This window comes from Ixodes scapularis, unplaced genomic scaffold (genome assembly GCF_016920785.2).
Source record: "Ixodes scapularis isolate PalLabHiFi unplaced genomic scaffold, ASM1692078v2 ptg001185l_1__unscaffolded, whole genome shotgun sequence".
Lineage (NCBI taxonomy): Eukaryota > Metazoa > Arthropoda > Arachnida > Ixodida > Ixodidae > Ixodes > Ixodes scapularis.
The window spans coordinates 302942-308776 of NW_024610114.1; positions in this window are offsets into that span (position 1 = coordinate 302942).

Here is a 5835-nt window from a genome sequence, read left to right on the forward strand (position 1 = left end):
CGGGGACAAAAGAAGTAGGTAACGACGACACAAGGCGCCTCGTGTCGTCGTTACCTACTTCTTTTGTCCCTGTCTTTCGGTGCTTCCTTCCAGTCATGAACCAACTAGCCCAACTTAACATTCTTGCCAGGCATGTTCCCCCGCACTGACACCAGTCGCGACGTCTTTTTCTGACCTTTTTTGAAAATAGCAAGAGTGTGCGTTCACAGCTTTGACAGGCGCAGAAGATGCGCAAGAGGGGAGATTCCGAAAACTCTTTGTGACGTCGCACCCCGGGAAGAAGGGCCTTGAGCGGTACCTTGAAAGCAATTTTCTGCTGCCTCCATGCACCAAATTAAAAAAAAATAATTTCGATATCTTAGACCCTGGTGGGTCAAATTAACATTATTTTAAAAGAGTTTCCTCAAATACAAAACTGGTCTAGCTTCCTTTTAAAGGGCAACTCCGCTCAATTCCGAAAACTTTAAGCTTGCATGTGATTCCATTTCACAAAGCACTACTAAACAACTCTACGTCTTCGGATTCGTGAAATGTGGAATATTATTTGTGTAATCCTAATTTAAACATTAGCTGATACCAAAATTTCAGTTGCGTCAGGCAACATTGGTCTCGTGTGGTCAGAGTCATGGCCACGTCACGTCGAACCACGTGGTCTTGTGACGTTTGGGAGGGGGCGAGGGACAGGACGCGCGATGCAGGCAGGTCGCTTCGCGTGGCGTGGATGGTGATGGCCCAAGGGAGAGGGGGAAGGGGAGAAGACGAAAGAGGAGAAGGGGAGCGGAGAAACAAACCAATAAGCGCACAGGGCAGCGCAAACTAGCGCATCCGCGTTCCAGTGATCACGTGGACGCCCGGTCAGCCAACACCGGGAGGAGAAACTCGCGACGTAATCATTCTATTTCGCTCCAAGAAGTAAAAACAAACAAAACGTGAGAATGACGTAGTCATGCCTCTGACGTAGTGGCTCAACGTTGGCCGCTCAACTCCGTCGCGTTGACTGCGCTGACGATTGCACCTCACGTCGCACGCTAGAGTTGGCAGATTTCGGCGACTTGGCTCACTTGAAGGTTTGCTGGCCAGTTTTAAATATATGGACGGAATTAGATCGTAATATTTGACATGGTGTCTTCCTATATGATACTGAAGAGGGCTATATAGTTTTCTAAATATCAAAAATGAAGCAGAGTTGCCCTTTAAGGCCTTACAGCTACACTAATGCAGTCTGTCCAGGCGAGTTATACGCCTAGGGGAACATAATAAGGAGCATAGTTGTCGTGATAAGTCGGTTAATTAACCAACATTTGTTAATGAGCTTCTTAATTATTGAAGATAAAAATATGGTTCCAATTAAACTTTCCAAGTACCATTGAAAACCACTAAATAGATTTTGGAACAGTTTGGGGCACATGGGAAGTGCGGTGGTGCTCTAAAGTTAGCACTCGTGCAACAGGCGCAAGGCTAGTGGTGTGAAAACGCACTAATGCTGTCTAATCATTCATGTTAACAAATTTTAGTTAACAGACTTATCAAGATAATCATCCCCCTATATTATGTGCCCCTGCCATAAAATTCACCTGCACAGACCACATTAGTGTAGTTTCAGTTTTTTTCAGCAAGATCTGTAAAGCATTAAGAAAGACCGCCTCGTGTTTAGGAACAATGTTCTACTTCCCCCAAGTAAGGAAAACTACCGAACTGTCTTCCATATAGATTCCTCCAATTGTTCCGAACAAAAGAAATGAAACTTCTAAGGATATGTGAACTTACTTGATTTGGCACTACGTATAGCCACCAACGCAACACTCGTGTTAAATCTCTGGCCTCTGATAAGTGATGTAGACTTACACATCTCTATAGACCATATTTCGAATACTGCAACTGTCAACTGTGCTGCATTTGCTAGCTTATTAGTAGCCACTTCACCAAAATGCTGTTCGAGGGAAGGACGTATTTTCGTTGGTGACCAGTAGCCTCGTGCTGGAATGGCAGGACACGAGCATACCTTTCTGAAAGCTGATGATTATAAACGGTAAAACAATACCACTGCTTTTTGATGTTTTTTTTTCTGTCCTTTTTTCGCAGACGGTGCTACTGTAAGCGGCAAATGGCATTGTCAAGGGAGCTCCGATATTCCATTTTAATGGCTTGGTTTTCTGCTAATGCTAGGGCACGTCTCCGTCCTTTTAAATTACAAGCGTAGGTGCCTTGCGTATATAAACCTGGCATTGGCAGATCTTGTAAAAAGAAGAAAAAGAGGCAATAAAATTAGTATTTGTAAATTGGGTTCTTGATGCTTGGGTAAAAAAAGTCGAAGTTCGATAGTTGCTGTCCACATCCGCAACCTCCTCTACCACATGCGGCCTTGCTCCCACACAGTGTGGACCAAACCAACGACCGCCGTTCTGAATGAACAAAAAGTCATCTACACATCTCTCATCGACTTCCTCCGATCTTTCGGGATCGGTAGGTTCATCTAATCATCGTCATTTTCACTTCCCTTCAACCTTTCCCCCCGCCTACTCCGAGGCCTTCAGGCCAGAAGGCGGCATCACAATGAACGTTTTTACAATACACACATTTTCTTCCTCTTTAGCCCCTAAGATAACGGGTATGTTGCATGTTTTATACCTCACAGATGTAAAACTTGCCCCGCTGCAATTATATTTATAATTGTCGCAGGAGCAACAAAGTGCACAGTTTAAAACAAGCATTTAGCTGTACATGCACCGCATCGTGAAATTCACAGGAATCCTGCCCCAAACGTTGGTCTGAAGTGAATCCTATTTTTTATTTACCTCCCCTTTCAGAATTCCGAGAGACAAAAATCCTGAAAATAAAGAACTTTTATAACCAAGACAAGGAATATCTACCATACTCCGTTTATACATACTTAATATACAACGCCATTAAAGCTACTTGCGCGAGCGAATGACTTCTTGGGTTTTGCTTGTGCGAGAACACGTGAAACTGATTTGCGTGATCAAACCCCATGCTCGCATCAGCAGCTTTGACGGTGCTGTACACAAGTATAAAACAGTAAAGTAACTTGCCATGTGCAAGAAAACTGCTTTTCTAAAAAAACAATATCTTTTTATAGCTTCCTGTGGTTCGTAATATATCTAAAAATATAACGCTTATTACCGACTAAAACGTCGTAGCATAAAGTTCCAAGTGTAACGGTGAAAAAGGGGAAAGGATGCTTCGTAAGTGAACATACATACGTTCGGTGACCAGTCGCTGATAGGTGAAATCGGAAATTTCTCGTTCATCCACACATTCCCTAACACATTGTCAAGTCGGCGAGGAAGTTACGTTGCTCCCATCCTTTCTTGTCGAGTAAAGGTAGCATTACCAGCATTAGTACACTGTAGCGTAAAGGCTGGTTCACACGCAACTGCTTATGACACTAACTTAAAACCTCTTACGACAAAAAAAATTCTGTACATTTCCTTTTCTTTTTTATCATCCTCTTTTTCCATTTTTTTTTTTAATGTTTCACAATGTTGCAAAGGATCATTTCTCATGTAGCACATACATTTCACGTTGCAAATACCACAAACCCTTCAATCTCATGGAACGCAGTTCTAGGGTCGCCTCATAGATGGCGCCAGCATGTCAGAGCGTTCTCTCGTCGCAAGAGATTGCAAGAACTGGGTCCTGAGCAGACGCAAGTGTATCAGCGAGCCTTTACCAGGCTCAAACTATACTTATAAGTACTTATTCGGGGGCAAAAAGTTTTCTTGCTTTTGCCCTTCACCGTCACGCGAGGGTAACACTACTATACCCCGTTGTGGGTTAAAAAAAGTGGGACAATTTCCTCCCGCAAAGCCATTCACTCTTTTTCCTTCAGCAGACCGCACACTGGAGAGGAGGGGAGAGGGAAGGAGAGTTCACTCACCTTCTCCCAAGCTTTCACTCTGCTAATGTGGAAAGAGCAGAGGGCTTTACGGGAGAAGGTAAAGCCCTCTGCTATGTCGCCGCGTTTAGTGGCGCCATGGCAAAAACAATTTAGATAAAACCTTCGTCCATGTGTCATCTTTCCCGATTCTTACTGCAACTTATACACAAAGTGGAAATCTTTGTGTTAGCTCAAGATTTCCACTTTGTGTATAAGTTGCAGTAAGAATCGAGAAAGATAACACATGGTTGAAGGTTTTATTTCAGTTGGTATAGCCCTTCGCTGGGAATGGAGAGGTCACTCATTCGATAACAGGACCAGGCAGATTTTTTCGGTCGAGCACCAATCACCTAGCTGTGCTTGGAGATTTCTGTTTGTCCTTTGTTCCCCTCCTCCAGGGATTACTATAGTCTGTGCAAGTATACCTGGGTGCCACCAGTGTCAGTAAGCTTGTGCAGGGGTGAAAGCAAGCTTCAGCCTTTTGCAACAGGTCTGGAAGCAGCAAAGATGACCCTTTGGAGCAGTAAAAGTTCTGCTTTGAAGAAGCTCAGGAGCCACAAAAATCGAATTTCATAGCAGTATAAGTAAATCTTGGAGCTGGTCACCCGGGTTACATCACAACGCGGTGATGGTGCATCGGGCGCACCTCCGGTCTGGGGCTGTGGGCGGAAGTTGCCATGCGGGATGTGCATTCCTGCGTTGTTTTGGAAGAAACCAGACAAAAACACGCCTTCTCGTCAAAACGCAGCGACTGGGCCTGTACCAAAAGAGTGAAAAGTTTTGAAAGTCAGTTTTCATGTGTGTTCTACCTGCTCGGTTTGTCCGAGAACGTGGATAGAGGCCGTGAAAGAGGAATTTTTCAGGGGTTTAGGTTTGAGCAGAGGCAGGCAGCCTGGTTGAGCAGCCATCTGGTAAGTGTTTTGTATGCAAACTTTCCAAACACCTGCATGCCGATTTTCGCTGGTCATTTTGGGGCACTATGGTCGCATACAACATAAAGTAAGTGCGAAAGGGAAAATGAAGTGCACAAAAAAAGCCACTTCAGCTTTCCTAGTTTCTGCCCTTTTCTCCCTCGCACTGTATTTCTTACATTGTATCTGACCATAGCATAGATCGTTGATGCACCTTGACGATTCCAGGGAAGGCATATTCGGATCAGTTTCCCGTAATGCGGGACCTAGCGAGGATATTTAATGTCCGATGGCATATTAAGAATCTGCGTGAAACCTCGAGTTTCGGTGTACAATTTCGTAAATAGGTTTCCTTTCGTAACCAAGAAACTTTTGGAAATATAAAGCTTTGAAGCAAAGAATTACAAGTCTCGCTTTATGCCACTGTTATCGGGGGTCCCAGGATTTTGACGCAGGTCTGGAAACTTCTAAGTGAGCAGGGAAAGGAGGTCAACTCAATATGAGGCATGTACTACATCACAACGTTCTTAAATCTATTGGTTGACAAGCTCCATGGAAGAGCCGTTCGAAAACAGTCCCTCTCCGTCGCCCGCACACAGGCAGGCACGGGCGGATGGCAATTTTAGTGCACACCAGTGATGCCGCTCCCATGGAGAACAGAGAAAAACCTTTTCGAACGATGCTCTTTCTGCACAAACTTTATCTTAGCCATAAAAACCACAACAGAATCACTTTCCGCTGCGGGCAATGTGCCTCCACCGTTACATCGGTTCCGTCCATACGGAACCGATGTAATGGTTCCGTATGGACCGTTACATCGGTTCCGGCTGATGGCGTAGCACGCGCCACCAAGTGGACGCACCACGGAAAGATGGCGGGCGTTCAAAAGGCTTGTCAACCAACTTTATCTGGTAATGTTGCTACATCACATTCTTCCTGCGAAGCACTATGAACTGAAACTAAGAGGTGAGTTAAGGGAAGCACTGAAGCAGCCCTTTCCGACCACTGTAATTAGCACAACAGCTA